General features: G+C 43.2%; 2 pseudogenes; one reads left to right on the plus strand and one right to left on the minus strand.

The window, feature by feature from the left end:
* Positions 1-836: 836 nt before the first annotated feature.
* LOC132213814 (small ribosomal subunit protein eS24-like) lies at positions 837-1252 on the minus strand (annotated as a pseudogene).
* Positions 1253-1489: 237 nt separating this feature from the next.
* LOC132213815 (selenide, water dikinase 1-like) lies at positions 1490-2866 on the plus strand (annotated as a pseudogene).
* The last annotated feature ends 16499 nt before the right edge of the window (positions 2867-19365 follow it).

Genomic DNA, 19365 nt, shown 5'->3' on the forward strand with positions numbered 1-19365 from the left:
GACACATCGATCAGCTGCCTCCTGCACACTCCCTACTGGGTATGTGCCTGCAACCAAGGTACATGCCCCTGACTGGAATCGAACCTGGGACCCTTGAGTCCGCAGGCCGACACTCTATCCACTGAGCCAAACCGGTTAGGGCTCTATGTATTTTCTTAAAGAACTTGTCACGTAGAATCATAGCAGATCTTATAAACTGCAAAACTACATTGTTATCGGATACTTAGGTTAATAGATACCCCTTTATTTAAATAATATTGAAAAATATTTACATAAATTTTAGTATTGTAAATACCAAGGAAGCCCATATTGATTGACCACATACATTCCAGACACTTCCCTAAATTATTGTCTCTTTTAATCCTCACAATAGTTGAAAGCAGTATTACCTTGATTTTACTATTGTAGGAACTGAGGGTCTTGGAAGTTAAATGAATTATTCCAAGATAAGTAGTGGGTAGTGAAGATTCAAATCAGAGTATTTGGATTCCATGAACAAGGTTCTTTCTGTCTCTTTGTGCTTACCAAGTCCCAGACATTAGAAATATAAAGATGAAGCCCAGCTGGAGTGGCTCAATAGTTGAGTGTCTACCTATGAACCAGGATGTTGGTTCAATTCCTGGTCAGGGCACATGCTCAGGTAGGTTGTGGGCTCCATCCCCAGTAGAGGGTGTACAGGAAGCAGCCAATCAATGATTTTCATCATTGATGTTTCTATCTCTCCCTCTCCCTTTCTGAAATCAATGAAAAACATTTTTTTCACATAAAAATTTAGTTTATTAATCCTCTTATGAAAAATCTGCACAATCGTCACAGATGAAGTCACTGAAGAATCTTTACTCCTTTTTGCCAGCACCAACATGGGCCTTTGCAGTCCCCCTGACTTTCTTCATTCTGTTCTTACGTTCTGTTTTCTTGAGGTTGTCTTCTCATATAGGCCATGTCTTGTAAGTCTATGTTTGGGTTCGTTTTTCTTTGCGTAATCCAAGGAACCGTAAATCATGCCAAAGCCAGTTGTCTTGCCACCAACATAGTGGGTTCTGAATCCAAACACAAAGATGACATCAGGTGTAGTCTTACACATTTTGTCTAGTTTTTCCAGAATTTCTGTCTTGGGCACTGTTGCCTTCCCAGGGTGAAGGACGTCAATGCCCATTTGCTTCCACTGAAGTAGTCTGTTGGTCATGAACTTCCTGGTTCGGATAGTTACTGTGTCATTCATGATGATGGTTGAACTTCAAGCAGCCAGGGAGGAAAAAGCAAAAATATTTTAAAAAAGAACCAGGGCGTCCGGGCCAGGCATGGGCCAGCCAGTGGGCCACATGCGGTTCCCTGCTGTCGCCACATTGGGAGGCGTTTGGGCATGGCCCTGCCAGTGATACCGTGCTGCCAGGCTGCACAAAGAACCCAGGCCCCATTGGCCTTTAAAAGCAACAGCCTGAGATTCAACGTGTTCTGGATTTCTGTGCCCCATGTGCATTTTATGGTGAATGCCTGGTCGGTGCGCCCACCTCACCATGTCCCTTCCATTGTTGGTGTCCTGGGCTTAGGGGCTTGGAGGTAGGTGTATCTGAAGAATCCAGTGGACTAAGAGAGGGAGGAGAGGGGCCCAGCTGTGAGGTGTGTACACCCAAGAACCATGTCTACATGGGAGTCTTTTAACCCGGAAAGTTATGAATTGGACAAGAGCTTCCGATTAACAAGATTTACTGAACTGAAGGGCACTGGCTGCAAAGTGCCCCAAGATGTCCTGCAGAAATTGCTGGAATCCTTACAAGAGAACCACTTCCAAGAAGATCAGCAGTTTCTGGAAGCAGTTATGCCAAGGCTTGGCATTGGGATGGATACTTGTGTCATTCCTTTGAGGCATAGTGGTCTTTCCTTGGTGCAAACCACAGAGTACATTTATCATGTTGTCGACCTTTATATGATGGGCAGGATAGCATGTGCTAATGTACTCAGTGACCTCTATGCAATGTGGGTCACAGAATGTGACAATATGCTGATGCTCCTTGGAATCAGTAATAGGATTAGGAAAAGGGATAAAGTGATGCCCCTAATTATACAGGGTTTTAAAGATGCAGCAGAGGAGGCAGAAGCGTCTGTAACGGGCAGACAAACAGTGGTAAACCCCTGGATTGTTTTGGGAGGAGTGGCTACAACTGTCTGCCAGCCCAATGAATTCTTCATGCCAGATAACGCAGTGCCTGGGGACATGCAGGTTCTGACAAAGCCCCTGGGTGGCTGTGCACCAGTGGTTGGATATTCTTGAAAAGTGGAATAAAATTAAACTAGTGGTCACTCAAGAAGATGTGGAGTTGGCATACCAGGAGGCGATGATGAATATGGCAAGGCTCAACAGAACAGCTACTGGACTCATGCACACGTTCAGTGACATGCTGCTACTGATATCACTGGCTTTGGAATTCTGGGCCATGCACAGAACCTAGCTAAACAGCAGAGGAACGAGGTGTCCTTTGTGATTCACAACCTCCCTGTCCTGGCCAAGATGGCTGCTGTGAGCAAGGCCTGGGGAAACATGTTTGGCCTCATGCATGGGACCTGCCTGGAGACATCAGGAGGCCTTCTAATCTGTTTTCCATGTGAGCAAGCAGCTCGGTTCTGTGCAGAGATTAAGTCTCCCAAATATGGTGGAGGTCACCAAGCATGGATTATAGGTATCGTAGAGAAGGGCAATTGTACAGCCAGAATCATAGACAAACCCTGGATGATCGAAGTCGCACCACAGGTGGCCACTCAAAATGTGAGTCCCACACCTGGTGCCACCTCTTAATCTAGACCTGAAGTAGCTATTTGGTTTTGTTTTTAAATAGATCTATTTCCTTTATCATTTCAATTAAAGACTATAAACAACAAAAAATCTCATTGTGTCTACACATCTGGTGACCTGAGGTCTATTTGTGAGGGGATGCAATTAATAAGATAAAATCTATTGCTTTTTTTAAAAAAAAAATCTTTATTGTTCAGATTATTACAGATGTTCCTTCCCCCCCCCCCCCCATAGCTCCCCTCTACCTGGTTCCCACCCCACCCTTCCTTTTACATTAACTGAAGATGCACCTAATCTTGAGGAAGCTTCTGAGTTGAGAATTACATTGTTATCCAATACTGTTGATTCATTTTTTAAAATTAAATCTTTATTGTTCAGATTATTACAGTTTTTGCTTTTTCCCCCCATAGTTCCCCTCCACCCGGTTCCCACCCCACCCTCTGTCCACACCCCCCCCTCCAACTGTCCTCATCCATAGGCGCACGATTTTTGTTCAGTCTCTTCCTGCATCCCCCACACCCCTTCCCCCCCCCAAGAATAGTCAGTCCACTCCCTTTCTATGCCCCTGATTCTATTATAATCACCAGTTTATTCTGTTCATCAGTAAGGTCCATGCAGGTTAAATAGCTTACTACAAGTCACACAGCTAGTAAATAGTAATGCTGGGATTCATATCCAAATAGTCTGGTTTAAGAGTCTGTATTTCTGCCACTAGATTATGTTGCTTCTAAACCTTTCTAAACTAGACTGTCACATTTTTTGGAGCACTAAAACATGATAGTATTTTTTATGTATTAATCCTGTAAATCAAAAGCATAAATAAATGTGATGGGCTGTTTTAACCCAGGGATGTTTTCTAAGCGTGGACCTTTTTGACGACCAAATATCAAGGAACATTTGATATGGACCAAATGTCTTTGTGGACAGAACCAAACGTACTAAAAAGTACCCAATAACTAATAAGTGACAGAGAAAAAATTTAATCCAGATCTTTCTGGCTGCAATAGCCTTATTCTGGCCACTGTATTTGTTGGAGGCAAGGTAGGCTAGACAAAAGAAAAAGATACTGAGAAAAATTTAATTGTATCTGTCCACAATGCCAAGTCCATGTCTTATACATAGTACTCAAAAATTAATAATGGCCGAAACCGGTCTGGCTCAGAGGATAGAGCGTCGGCCTGCGGACTGAAGGGTCCCGGGTTCGATTCCGGTCAAGGGCATGTACCTGGGTTGCGCGCATATCCCCAGTGGGAGATGTGCAGGAGGCAGCTGATCGATGTTTCTCTCTCATCGATGTTTCTAACTCTCTATCTCTCTCCCTTCCTCTCTGTGGAAAATCAATAAAATATATTTAAAAAAAAAATAATGACACAGCCTATATAATAAAGAGGTAATATGCAAATTAACCCTCACACCCTCACAAGATGGCTGCCTACGACCAGGTCACCAGGGGGATTAGTGAGGGACAACCAAACGACTGAACAGCAGGCTGTGTGGGGTGACCAGGCTGGCGAGGGGGGGGGGCAGTAAGGGGTGACCAGGCCGGCAGGGGCAGTTAAGAGCAACCAGGCCGGCAGGGAGGGGGCAATTGGGAGTGACCTAGCCGGCAGCTGGGGGCAGTTAGGGGCGATCAGGCTGGCATGCAGAGGCAGTGAGGGGAGATCAGGCCAGCAGGGGGGGCAGTTAGGGGCGACCAGGCAGGCAGGCAGGTGAGCGGTTAGGAGCCAGTAGTCCAGGATTGTGAGAGGGATGTCCCAGATTGGAGAGGGTGCAGGCTGGGCTGAGGGGCCCCCCCTCTCCCGTGCATGAATTTCATGCACCGGGCCTCTAGTGTATAATAAACTATAATTTCCAATTGGAACATTTATCTTGGCTAACTAAAGCAATAGGAAATTCTACTTCTTTTTCTTTTAAACACAAAAAATAATTTGCCTATTTTCCATCCTCCCCATATCTAAAAGTAATTCACAAGAATGGATGCTAGGCCTGGCCAGCGTGGCTCAGTGGGTGAACATTGACCTATGAACCAGCAGGTCACAGTCTGATGCCCGGTCAGGGCACATGCCTGGGTTGCGGGATCAATCCCTAGTGTGGGGTATGCAGGAAGTAGCTGATCAATGATTCTCTCTCATCATTGATGTTTCTATCTCTCTTTTCCTCTCCCTTCCTCTCTGAAATCAATAAAAATATATTTGGGGAAAAAAAAGCTTCTTAAATAATTCTAATGTGTTAACAAGGTTGAGAAAAATTGACAAGCATATATGTGGCTGGCACAAAGTAAATACCCAATAAATGATAACTTCAAGTAATTGGGGGGGTAAGGGAGAAAGTAATAGAAAGCTTCTAGACAGGTAGATTCAACTTGAAGCAAATGAGGCTCAACTTTCAGGACTCCTTCTAAGGCCCAGTGAGGTTTCCTTGGCATGAGGGAAAAATGTCAGCAGCCCCCGCCAGTGCTGGAGTGCTGCCCCACCTGGAGTCACCTGTCTATGCCATCTAATTCTCTTTTTTACTTCCCTATTTTCTTTCTTCTGACTGCAAAATACACTTCAGATCATGGAAGAGATCAGCCAGATTTCAGACAGGATAAAAATTATTTCTATGAGAAGATCTTAGTATATGCCATCAATAGGTAATTCTTGTTATTTTATTTTACTGTTGTTGAAAACAATACCCAAAGATGATATGATCTGCCTCAAGAAACAGATTAGCAAATAGTCACAGTAGCAGCACAGTAATGGAATCCACGTCTTGTCTTATACTCCTGTGCCTCAGCACACTGATACATCTCCGGAGTGGTGAGACAGATCTGTGTTGGGTGATCATGCATAAACGCCAGAGGATGGTGCTACTGACCTTTAAAAACTTGCCTCATTCCTTGTGTAATTGATATAGCCTCAGGCCTTACTAGCTTGTGACCTCAGAACAAGGCCATCTGCTTTATATCCAAACCACAGTCTTGAGCCTAAGGAACTGGAAGACCATTCCTCTGCTGGATCCTCATGCTCATCCCCACCTCCTCCAAACCCAAGGAACACTTAGGTGTTCCTTGTCATCTCCATCAGTCCCTGACTTGCATAGGCATCCTCGAAGGCCCTGGGAGAAGTACTAGTAGTGTATTCAGATGGGTGTCTGTTTTTGTAAAATTTGTAAATATTTTCATTGCAATCAATTAAGATCTTTATTTCTACTACTATTTCCACTCTCCCTGTCTATAGTGGTATTGGGTGGTTATGGGCCCTTTTATAGGATCTGGTGAAGAGGAAGGTAAATATTAAAAAGGAAGTTAGAAATATATTATTTTTAACAGCTTTAATGTCAGGTATTTTTGGTATATTATTATTATTTTGTTGTTAATTCTCACCCAAGGATATTTTTTCATTGATTTTTAGGGAGAGTGGAAGAGAGAGGGAAAGACAGAAACAACAATTGGTTGCCTCCTGCACAAGCCCTGACCAGGGCCCCAGCTGAGGAGGAACCTGCAACGAAGGTACGTGCCCTTGACCGGAATCAAACCCGGGACCCTTTGGTATCCAGGCCGACGCTCTATCCTTTGAGCCTAACTGGCTAGGGCTCCATTGATTTCTGTTTATTTTTTTATTTTATGTTTTTCAATATACAAAATAAATCTATTACCAGATTGTAGATACAAAATAATTAGCTATTTACATGCAGTAAACATTAATATTTCAATAAAAATGATTTTAAATATAATATTACATGCAATTAATATTTCAAGAAAAAAAGATTTTAAATATAATAATATTACCAAAACTGTGCTAACATAATATAATATCACAAATGTTATAGGAAATATTAAAATTCTGCAAATAACAGGATTACTTCTATTATATTCTAAAATATTTTTTTTCTGGCTCTATTTTTGTTCATCAGTTTATGTTGTTCATTATATTCCACAAATGAGTGAGATCATGTGATATTTATCTTTCTCCGACTAGCTTATTTTGCTTAGCCTAATGCTCTCCAGGTCTGTCCATGCTGTTGTAAATGGTTAAGGGTTCCTTCTTTTTTACAGCAGTGTAGTATTCCATTGTGTAGATGCCACCATTTTTAATCCCTCTCCATTGATTTCTTAGAGAGAGTTGAAGCGAAGGGGAAGAGATAGAAAGAAAGTAACATTGATGTGAGAGAGACCCATCAATTGGTTGCCTCCTGCATGTGCCCCAACCAGGGCCGGGGATCAAGCCTGCAACCAAGATACATGCCCTTGACAGGAATCGAACTGGAACCCTTCAGTCTGGGTGGATGCTCTGTCCACTGAGCCAAACTGGCCAGGGCTGACATACATTATTGATAATACTGTAAAAGGCACATATTTAAAGTGTATAATTTGTTAAGTTTGATTTATCTATAGCCTGAGAAACCATCACCAAATTTAAGATAATTAATAGACCCAACACCGTCAAAGTTTTCCTCATGCCTCTTTGTAATTCCTCCTTCCTGCCCTCACCCTAGCCCCAGCCAACCACTGATCTGCTTTCTGTCAGTATAGCTTAGTTTCCATTTTCTATAAATGGAATCATACAATACATACTCCTTTTTGTCTGGCTTTTTTCACTGAACATAGTTATTTTGGGATTGATCCATGTTGTGGGTATCAACAGTTCCTTCCGTTTTATTGTTAAATAGGGTTTCATTTTATGGATGTGCTGTTGTTGAGAGATGTTTGGATTGTTTCCAGTTTGGGACTCTTAAAAACAAAGCTGCTATGAACATTTGTGTATAAGTTTTTGTATGGACATATGCTTTTGTTTGTTCTAAATACCTAGAAGTAGAGTGACTGGTCAGATGTATTTTATATTGCCACTAGCAATGTATGAAAGTTCCAGTTGATTCATATCCTTGGCTCATACTTAGTATGGCCAGTCTTTTATTTTATCATTCTAATAAGGGTGGCAGAATATCGCTATGATTTTAATTTACATTTCCCTAGTGGCTAATGAGTATCTTTTCATGTGCTTATTTGCCATCTCTTTATCTTCTCTATGAAATGTCTTTTCAAATCTTTTGCCCATTTAAAAATTTTTTTGTGTTGTTTTCTTAGTGTTGAGTTTGAGAGTTCTTTATGTATTCTGAATATTCCCAGATGTGGGTTGGTTCCATATGTCTGGGATAAATCAATCACCCTGGATGACAGAGTATTTCCAAAGCTGATTCCTGAGTCTTGAAGTGTTAGACACCCCCCCACCTTACCCTGCAATGTAGTCCTTACAGCAAAACGACTCTGTATGGGGAAAACACTCCCTGTATTTCTCCTTTACTCTCACACCACTACCATACTTCACTATACTCTGATACCACATGTGTGTTTTCCACACATCAAGCCATTATCCAACACCAGCTGGGTGTCCCACAATTTAACTCAATTCTGACACTATCTACCTGGAGATAGTATCAGATCCAACAGGTTGAAGGTTCATTCTCACACAACTGTCCCTTACCTCTCTCAGATGCCAGTTACAAGTCCCAGGTTGTCACCTATACTTCTGACCAATTGGCTATAAGTTGGGGTTCCCATTACCTCCTTCTTGGGTTTGATAAATTTCTAGAATTGCTCATAGTACTCAGGAAAAAACACAACTTATATTTACCAGTTTATTATAAAAGGATACAGATGAACACCCAGATGGAAAAGATGTATAAGGCAAGGTGTGGGGGAAGGGGCACAAAGCCTTCATGTCCTTGCCAGGCGCATCACCCTCCCATTACCTCCATCCTTTGTGGGTTCAACCTGGAAGCTTTCTGAATCTCATACTTTTGGGATTTTTATGGAGGCTTCCTCCTGTAGGCATGATTGAGCATTAACTCAGTTTCCAGCCTCTCTCCCCTTTCTGGAGGATGGGAGTAGGACTGAAAATTCCAAGCTTGGCTTGGTCTTTCTGGTGATCAGTGCTCATTCAGGAGCCCACCAAGTATTGCCTCATTAAAACAAAAAGACGCCTATCACTTAGAAAATTACGAGGATTTTAGGAGTGTTGTGCCAGGAACTAGGGGCAGAGACTAATATATACATTTTTTATTATTTCATGCTCTAAGTCCTTTCACAACTTTTCTTCTAGCCTGGGGGTAGAAGTTGAGACCTACACATTATCCTGCTTACTGTCTAGTCTTACAATTTCTCACGAGCCAGATGTATTTCTCTATCTACAGTTGTCTCCACACACAATTGATGGATAACTGCTTGTTGTTTGCATTTTTTAGGTTTCATTTTGGCAACTTTTTTCGCTCCCAGAGACAGAACATTTATAGTAAACACACTGATTCAGCTTCTCAAAACACTAAACTTATTTATCCAATGGACATTGAAATATTTATAGTATATGTATATATGTATGTATGTATATATCAATAAGGGACATCTGCAACTCTCCCTTCTAAACAGCTGTTTGAGGGGAGTTGGGAGCTCTCTGGATCAATAAGCAAGCATTTTGGAGGTTTCTAATTCTCCTAGATTGTGTTAGCCTAGCATCTAGCCATTTCAAAACACTGGTAAAACTCTGATAGAGGAGTAATGTAATGACCCTAAATAGAGTAAAAAAAAAATGGGTGGCAGCCCTAGCTGGTTTGGCTCAGTGGATAGAGCGTCAGCCTGCAGACTGAAGGGTCCCAGGTTCGATTCTGGTCAAGGACACATACCCGGGTTGTGGGCTTGATCCCCAGTAGGGTGTGCAGGAGGCAGCCAGTCAATGATTCTCTCTTATCATTGATGTTTCTATCTCTCCCTCTCCCTTCCTGTCTGAAATCAATAAAAATATATTTTAAAAAAAAGTGGGTGGCAGAATGTTCTTTCCATCTTACACTTTTCCCTGCTGCCATACTCTTTAGTTACACAAAAACAAAGGTCTTACATAGGAGCATAGAGTAGGAAAATTCATGGAAACTAGTGCTAAAATTATGTGAAGATCATCTACAGACAGGAGGCCACAGAGCAGAGAGGGTGCTAAAGGAAGACATGGCTTTTGGAACTGACAGTGGCATGAAGACTAATTATATCTCTGCATCCTGGGAATATGACAGTATTTCTCTAAGTTTCATATTTTCTTTTTTTTCATAAACTCCTTTTTTGTTTATGCTACTGCTCTGCTCAAATTAAAAAATTCTTTAAATCATTTTTCATCAGACTTTATTGAAGGATCTTGGAAAACTAAAACCAAGTCAGCCAAAGGAATTTAAAATATCAGAGTATACCAACTATATATAGAAAATTTTTTAAATCACAGCTGTTTGGGGAACATTTATTAAGATCAAAAAAGCATTAAACTCTTCAACATCCTCTGCCTTCCTTACCATATTCAATATAGCACTGTCATCAGCATCATCACATAAGTATTGCTTTTACTGCCCTAGCTGGTTTGGCTCAGTGGATAGAGTGTCAGCCTGAGGACTGAAAGGTCCTAGGTTCAAATCCAGTCATGGGCATATGCCCAGGTTGTGATCCCCAGTGGAGGGCATGCAGGAGGCAGCCAATCAGTGATCCTCTCTCATCATTGATGTTTCTATCTCTTTTCCCTCTCCCTTCCTCTCTGAAATCAATAAAAATATATTAAAAAATATATTGCTCTTATCAGCATTAACCATCCGCTAGACACCAAAGTACATGCTTTATACATTATCTCTTTCAATACCTCAGAACCTTCCTATCTATATGTTTAATATTATCATCCTCTTTCATGGGTTAAAAAACAGAGGCACAGAAAAATTAATTTGATCACAGTCACAAACTAGTAAATGGTGAATTTAAAAATTAAATACATTTAACCTCAGAGCCAGTCTTATAGCTGGCTCACCATATTCACTCCTTCACTCAGTAACTGAAATTTTTAGAAGCAGATTTACCATGAACTAGTGAAATGTAAGTTTCAGGCTCCGTCATTTATATAAGCCCCTTCCAGAGCCTTCGGAATGGGGTCCCTAATGATGTGTTCACATGGCAATATGTCTTTGTAAAATTAGCAATTATGTAAGACTGCTGTCTCCTCAGTCCAACTCCTCCTCCATCACACTTACTCTTACCAGCACATCATGGGGAATTGGAGTGACTGTTGTCATTTTTGGGATTATGCTGACTTTGGGGTTAGGGGATTAAATTTGGGTTTTGTGTGATATTTCATGTAGTTCACATCCTCTGCCTTCCTTACCATATTCAATATAGCACTGTCATCACCATCATCACATAAATATTGTGTACAGTAAGCAATTGCTGTCTAAGTTGGTGTACAAATAGCTTTTAGTAATACTCTCACCACTGATTGTACCAACTCATCTGATATTGTAATAAACTAAAGGAATTAAAAAGTGGTGGTGGGGGGGGGGGAAGAAAACGGAGAGAATTAGAGCAAAAATTATTTTTTAACATTTTAAGTTCTGATAAGTTGCCAAAAGTATTGGGGATTTTTTAGAACAAGGGCATTCATCCTGAGGGTCTTGACCTATTAGTGTTTAGTGAAATCAGTTTAGTGGCTGAATTTATTTAATAGAATAAAAAATATATCAGATTGTGTTGCCATAGGGTAAAAGACTAAGGATTGTTAAGGAAAGCTTTGTATGCACATTGTCACAATATAAAATGTTTGGTTTTTTTTTAATATGGACCATGGTAAAAAAAAATTAACTAGGGTTGGCGACAAAGTGCCTAAACAAAATAAGAGTATAGCATTCAGCAGACTATGTATTTAGGAGGAATAAACCTGGGGACATAAATACAATTGTTTGGAGTTGAGGGAAAAGAAGTGAGGAGGATTGCCACAGTTGGGCCAGTCCTTACATGATGCACAGAGGAGGAGAAGCTCAGAGCCCATGTGGTAAGGCCAGAAATCAAGACCTGGAGATCTCTACAGCAATATGGGGAACCTTTTTTCTACCAAGAGCCATTTGGATATTTATAACATCATTTGCAGGCCATACAAAATTATCAACTTAAAAATTAGCCTGCTGTATTTCGTCAAACATTTCATTAACTGGCCCCTAATGCCTAGGCAAGGCCAGAGCAAATGATTTTGTGGGCCTTATACGGCCCATGGGCCAAACATTCCCCACCCCTGCTCTACAGAATGGGTTGAAGACCCAGGAACCTGGGAAGCCTCTCATTGGGTGGATATTCAACCTGAGCTTTGGCCTGTGATAGAATCCAACTGGAGCTGATAGGGACAGGGTTGCCAGGGGTCAAGCTGGGTCAGAGATATCACTGGCCTTGAGAAAGATCAAGGATTTTTGACTTTCAAGTTCATTGAACTCCAATTACAAGTGTAGTTGGTTTTATTCAGTGCTAAAATTTGAAGTAGAGGGTTGAGGGAATGTGTCTAGAGTCCATTGAGAGTGAGTAGAAAAACACTGGGGAGACTGGAACTGGTACCTACTGAGTTACAGCGTATCCTACAGGCAATAGGGTGGGAATAGGCAAGGATGATACAACAGGTTTAGGAAGTCGTTACTATTACGTTTGTCTTCACAGTATAACTGGCCTTTACTGCAAAAGAAATTAAGATTCATTAAAAATTTTGCATTGATTTTTGTGTATATGTGTGGGCTTCAATGCTCATAATATATGTTGCAAACTTGAGTAAAATGTTTTTGGAAGTGTATATCACAATACAAATGTCAAATATTCTTATTCATTCTGAAAATTACCAGTGGCCAATGTCACTGAAGCTGATAGAGGGCAGCATGGTCTTGTCATTTTAGCAACAGATCCTGAGAAAAGAGCTGTGATTCCAGAAGCAGACCAATTATTTCAGTGACACTCATTAGGGTTCAACACTGTACTGGAACAGTGTGATATAACAGTTATGGCATAATGGAAGGTCTGGAGTCATACATGCACTAGATTCCTGGCTTGGCCAGTTATAGCCATGTGCTCTTGGGCAAATTAAACTTACTAGGACCAGGCTCAGGTTTCTCTTCTGTAAATGGGAACAATAATAGCTAACTCAGAAGGTTATTGTAAAGATAAAATGAGATGGAGCTCATTAAGTATCTATAACAGTGTCTGGCATGTAGCATGTGCAATAAATAAGTTGTTATTACTATCTGCCCCACTGAGTGTGATGTATTCTCTCCATAGTGGTAAGTAGAATAAAAAAAATATTCATAGTAGTAAGTCAAATACAGAAATAGAAATCTTTTTCTATTGCACTAGGCATTCTAAGATAGATATGTATGCAGGATAACCTAGTTTTTGACACGTGCAGCATCATTCAGATGCAATTTCCTTGAGTCAGTCTATCAGGTTCCTTTACTTTGGGGGTTTTAACATCTAGGTTCCTACAGCCTCTTGAGGCTGACATTTTGAGGAATCAGCCAAGTAGGAATCAGGCCTGCTGAAACCTGTTCTGCCCTCTAACTCTGCATGTGCTATCTTCACAGCTAGGTTGTCCTTGCAGGAGCCCTAACTTCCAACTGATCTGACTCCAGGTCTGTCCCTGGTGCCATGACAATTGCCCAGAGCTTCCAAAGTCAGATGCTGGCACCCCCATCTTACCGCTCAGATCAGACCATCCCTTGGATGCCATTGCCTGGGTGAAGTTTAGCCACTCTGAGCCTGGATGTTAAGATTTCTATGCATTTTCCCAGCTAACAGAGGGTCTACCTTTTCTAAAAATTGTTTTCTTACTACTTTCTTCTCCCAGGCTATATTTCCTATCTACCCTCAACCCATCCTAGCATGCTACATGACATGCATAAGTACCTAGTATGTAGAGGATATTTACTAAATATTTGTTGAATAAATTATGTTTATGTTAATGATTAGAGGCCTGGTGCACGAATTCATGCACAGGTAGGGTCCCTCTGCCTGGCGGGCGGTTGGGACCATGGGGAGGGGATGTGGCCTTCTGGGGGGAGGGACTGCAGGAGGTTGGCCCCAACAGCAAGCTAACCAACGGCCAATTTCAGGAGGAATCGGCTCCCTCCTCCCTCCTATCTGGGTCCGGAGTACAGGTGAACCAGATTCAGGGCTGTCAGGGCCCCAGCAGCAAGGTCTGGGTCAGTGCGTGTCATAGCTACTGGCCGGTCATCCAGTCATTCCGGTCATTCAGTCGTAATGGTCGCTTAGGCTATTATATATATATGCATACACATACATATACATATACATATACATACATATATGTATGTATGTATATGTATATGTATGTGTATGTATATATGTGTGTGTGTGTATATATATATATATATATATATATATATATATATATATATATATGAGGATATTCAGCTAGTATGAGCACAAGGGTAGGTAGTTGTATAAGTAACTGTATGTTTAATACTCAACACCAGGCCTTATATTGATGTCTTTCTATTCATGTTGATTGTCTGAAACTCATTCTCTAATATATCAGTATTTCTCAGGAAAGGTGATGAGACCAACATTCCCAAAAGAACTTTATTTGTGCCCTTTATACTTGAGTCAGTTATGCTCTGCAACAGCTATTTCAAACTTTAACATATCAGACTTCTTAAAGCTCTGATCACTCCTTTATACCCTCTCATTGGCAATAGCAAACCTCACCTCCTACATTATAGAGGAAATAGAAGCTTCATTTTTTTCAATATAAAACATGTAAGCCTACTTTCCTTTTCCTGTTGTTACCAAGGAGAACCTATCCTTATTCTCTTTAATGTTAATCTCTCTTCTGATTGAGATTCCATCCCCTTCCTCTTTCTAAGGAACATTACACTTTTTTAAAAATATATTTTTATTGATTTCAGAGGCGAAGGGAGAGAGAGCGAGAGCTAGAAACATCAATGATGAGAGCGAATCATTGATTGGCTGCCTCCTGCTGTCTCTTGCACACTCCCAACTGGGGATCAAGACTGAAACCAGGGCATGGGGAATCAAATTGTGACTTCTTGGTTCATAGGTCAATGCTCAACCACTGAGCCACATCGGTGGGCAGAATTAATTACCTCTTTTGTTCTTTTATATTCAAACTAGAGGCCCGGTGCACAAAAATTTGTGCACTGGTGGGGGGGGTGGTGTCCCTCAGCCCCACTTGTGCCCTCTCACAGTCTGGGACCCCTCGGGCGATAACGACCTGCTGGCTTAGGCCTGCTCCCAGGTGGCAGAGGGCAGGCCCAATCCCTAGGTGCAGCCCCTGGTCGGGCTCAGAGCAGGGCCGATTGGGGAGTTGGGGCGCCGTCCCCTGTCATGCACAGAGCAGGGCGGATCAGGAGGTTGCGATGCCACCCCCAGTCACGCTCAGGGTAGGGCCGATTGGGGGGTTGGGGCGCCGCCCCCGTCACACTCAAGGCAGGGTCGATGGGGAGGTTGCGGCGCCACCCCCTGTCATGCACAGAGCAGGGCGGATCAGGGGGTTGTGGTGCCACCCCTGTCACATACAGAGCCGGCCGATCAGGGGGTTGGGGCACTGCCCCCTGTCACGCACAGAGCAGGGCCCATCAGGGGGGTTGGGGCTCCGCACCCTGTCACACACAGAGCAGGGCCCATCAGGGGGGTTGGGGCTCTGCACCCTGTCACACACAGAGCAGGGCCCATCAGGGGGGTTGGGGCTCCATACCCAGTCACACACAGAGCAGGGCCGATCAGGGGGTTGGGGCGCCGCCCCCTGTCATGCACAGAGCAGGGCCGATCAGGAGGTTGTGATGCCACCCTCAGTCACACTCAGGGTAGGGCCAATTGGGGGGTTGGGGCGCCGCCCCCTGTCACACTCAAGGCATGGTCGATGGGGAGGTTGGGGCGGCGCCCTGTCACCCACAGAGCAGGGCCGATCAGGGGGTTGGGGCACTACCCCCTGCCACACTCAGGGCAGGGCCAATGGGGAGGTTGCGGCTCCACCCTGTCACACACAGAGCAGGGCCCATGGGGGGGTTGGGAGGCCGCACCCTGTCACAGAGCAGGGCCGATCAGGGGGTTGGGGAGCTCCCCCCATCAGGCACAGAGCAGGGCTGATCAGGGGGTTGGGGCACCTTCCCCTGTCACGAACAGAGCAGGGCGGATAGGGAGGTTGTGGCCCCACCCCCTGTCACACACAGAGCCGCAGGGCGATCAGGGGGTTTGGGCGCTGCCCCCTGTCATGCTGCTCCAGGGGCCAGGAGGCCTCTCGGCTCCGCTGATCCCGGTGCTGGGAGGCATATTGCCCTTTTACTATAGAGGATAGAGGCCTGGTGCACGGGTGGGGGCCAGATGGTTTGCCCTGAAGGGTGTCCTGGATCAGGGTGGGGGTCCCCCTTGGGTGCCTGGCCAGCCTGGATGAGGCAATGATGGCTGTTTGCATCTGGTCACACCCCCTTCAGGGTGGGGGTCCCCACTGGGGTGCCTGGCCAGTCTGGGTGAGGGGCTGAGGGCTGTTTTCAGGCTGGCGGGTGACTGAAGCTCCCAACCGCTCCTTTTTTCCTTTTTTTTTTTAATTCTTGGATTTATGGCTGCCACTGGAGCTGAGAGTTGGCTTTAGCTGTGAGACCTCGCTGCTGAAAGCAGGTTTCTGGCTTTGTTTACTTTCTGTATTTGAAACTTTGTTGCAACTCCAGCTCTGAGATCCCGGCTGACTGAAAACAGGTTTCTGGGTTTTGTTTAGCTTCTGTATTTGTAACAATGTTTCTTAGCAGCTCAGAGCCCAGCAGCAGCAGGCGGGGAACGTTGGAGTCCTCTGTCACTGAAGCAAGCAAGCCTCCTGTTCGTGTCAGTAGCCTGGCTGCCGGCCGCCGTCTTGGCTGGCAGTTAATTTGCATATCGTCCTGATTAGCCAATGGGAATGGTAGCAGACGTATGGCTAATTACCATGTTTCTCTTTTATTAGATAGGATCCTCTCTCTCCCTCTCACTCTTTCTGTCTCTTGATTAGACCCTTCTTGTCTTTAAATATATTCAAGTCATTCCCAATTTAAATTTTAAAAAATTTTAATTCCACGTTCCCCTCCAACTATCATCTTATCTCTCACCTTTCTTTTACCAACACACTTTCTGAATGTGTGGTTTGTATGTGTTGTGTAGCTGCCATGGTTGCTCTCAATATCCATCTCCCTTCTTCCTACAGAAGCTGATTCTATTAGGAGCAGCAATGGGTCAAGCTGAAGAGCTACATTTCCCAGCCTCCCAGCCATATGACATACTTCAGGCCAGTGACATGTAAGCTGAAGTGGACTGGGGATTTACAGAAAATTTCTGCTTTTCTGGAATAGGCACCAGAACTTTCCCCTTGATCTTTCTTTCTTCCTATCTACTTGAGAGTGAACAGTTGTCTTGCATTCACAATGAAAAAAAAAATAGCCATATACTGAGGATGACAACAAAGCAGAAAGAAGGATTCTATGGCATTCATTACATCATGAAGCCACTACACCAGCCTGAACTGTCCGTCACCCTCTGTCATTCTTGTTATGTGAGAAAAATAACCCTATTTAAACTACTGCCATCAGGTTCCATTACATGTGACCAAATGCAATTCCTAAAATCATACTCTTCTCCTTTACATTTCCTCTCCTTACACTCACTCTCAAATCATTCCATTCTGGCTTATGGCCCATAATTCCACTGGACTCACCAATGTGCCGCATGTTGTGAAATCCAGGGACATTTTCAGTTCTCATATTACTAAACCTCTCAGCAGCATTTGACTCTGTCTGTGGCTTTCTTTTTGAAACACTTTTCTTCCCATGGTTTCTATGACCGTGGCTTGCTCCTTCACCTCCAACTGCACCCTTTCTGCCTCCTTTATGGGTTCATCTTCTTCTTCTGGCCATACCATCTTTTAGCCTCTAAGACATACTATGGCCTTAAACACATGCTCTTCCCTCTCTCTGAAATGCTCTCCCCTCCCTCCTTTTGCCAGCTAACCCTTTATTATCCTTCAGTTCTCCTTCTATTCTTCACTTCTTCAAGGAAGCTTTCCTTGACCTCCTTGTGGGGTCAAATTTCTTTATGACTATTCCTTCATAGCTTTTTCATAGTTACAATGTTGCCATTTTTAGTGTAACTCTTTGAGTAAGTTGCCTCTCCCTCTCAGAATGTAGGCTCCATAAGACAGAAACCAGTCTATTTTTGCTCATCATTGAATTCCCAGAACCCAAAATATTCCCCAACACATAATATGTGCTTAATATTAGTTCTTCAGTGAGTAAATGTATGAATGTATTTATATAGTGATTTATTTGCTTACCTGCTTATTGTCTGTCTTCAGTTCCATGGGAGAAGGAAACATATCTGTTTTGTTCACTAACATATATGCAGTACCTAACACGTACTGCATGGCACAAAGTAAAAAACATAATAAATTATGAATTAAATAATAAATGAATGAGTGGGATTTCAAGAAGACATTCCAGTAGTCCTACCCCTAACATGTCAATGTTTGGGATTAAAAACACACAACCTTTTGATAAAATTTCTGGTTACAGTAGAGCAGTGGTTCTCAACCTTCCTAATGCTGTGACCCTTTAATACAGTTCCTCATGTTGTGGTGACCCCCAATTTCACTGTTACAAATTGAACATAATGAAAGCATAGTGATTAATCACAAAAACAATATGTAATTATATATGTGTTTTCCGACGGTCTTAGGGGACCCCTGTGAAAGGGTTTTTCTATCCCCAAAGGGGTTGTGACCCACAGGTTGAAAACCACTGCAGTAGAGCATCAATATCTTTATGGTCTCTAGAGAAGAGTTTTTGGGAAAATATTACCTAATAGTTTGTTCTCCTTACAATATTTCTTTTTTTAAAAAAAAATTTTTTTAAAAATATATTTTATTGATTTTTTTTTACAGAGAGGAAGGGAGAGGGATAGAGTTAGAAACATCGATGAGAGAGAAACATCGATCAGTTGCCTCCTGCACACCCCCTTCTGGGGATGTGCCCGCAACCAAGGTACATGCCTTTGACCGGAATTGAACCTGGGACCTTTCAGTCTGCAGGCCGACGCTTTACCCACTGAGCCAAACCAGTTAGGGCTCCTTACAATATTTCATCTTTAAAATAGGCTGTCTATCCAAGCTGGTATGGCTCAGTAGTTGAGCATCGACCTGTGAACTAGGAAGTCCTGGTGTGATTGCTGGTAAGGGCACATGCCCAGGTTTTGGACTCAATCCCCAATGCTGGGGGCGTGCAGGAGGCAGCCAATCAATGATTCTCTGTCATCATTGATGTTTCTATCTCCCTCTCCCTTCCTCTCTGAAATCAACAAAAATATATCCTATATGATAAAAGCCTAATATGCTAAGTATCTGGTCGTCCGGTTGTCCATGCAACCAATCAAAGCATAATATGCTAATGATATGCTAAAGCTGCTCAACTGCTCGCTATGACATGCACTCACCACCAGGGGGGCAGATGCTCTGATCGGGACTGAGTGAGACGGGCCAGGCATGCCCTGGAGCCCTCCTGCAGTCCCTCCCCGGCTGGCCAACCTCCCGCATCCCTCCCGGCCCTGACCATGCACCAGTGGGGTCCCTCTGCCTGGCCGGCACCCTCTTGCAATTCAGGACCTCTCGGGAGATGTCAGAGAGCTGATTTGGGCCCGATCCTGCAGGCCAGGTCAAGGGAACCCATGGTATAGGAATTAGTGCTACAGACCTCTAGATTAAAAAATAAAGTAAAATAGG

Source organism: Myotis daubentonii, chromosome 12 (genome assembly GCF_963259705.1).
Source record: "Myotis daubentonii chromosome 12, mMyoDau2.1, whole genome shotgun sequence".
Taxonomy (NCBI): domain Eukaryota; kingdom Metazoa; phylum Chordata; class Mammalia; order Chiroptera; family Vespertilionidae; genus Myotis; species Myotis daubentonii.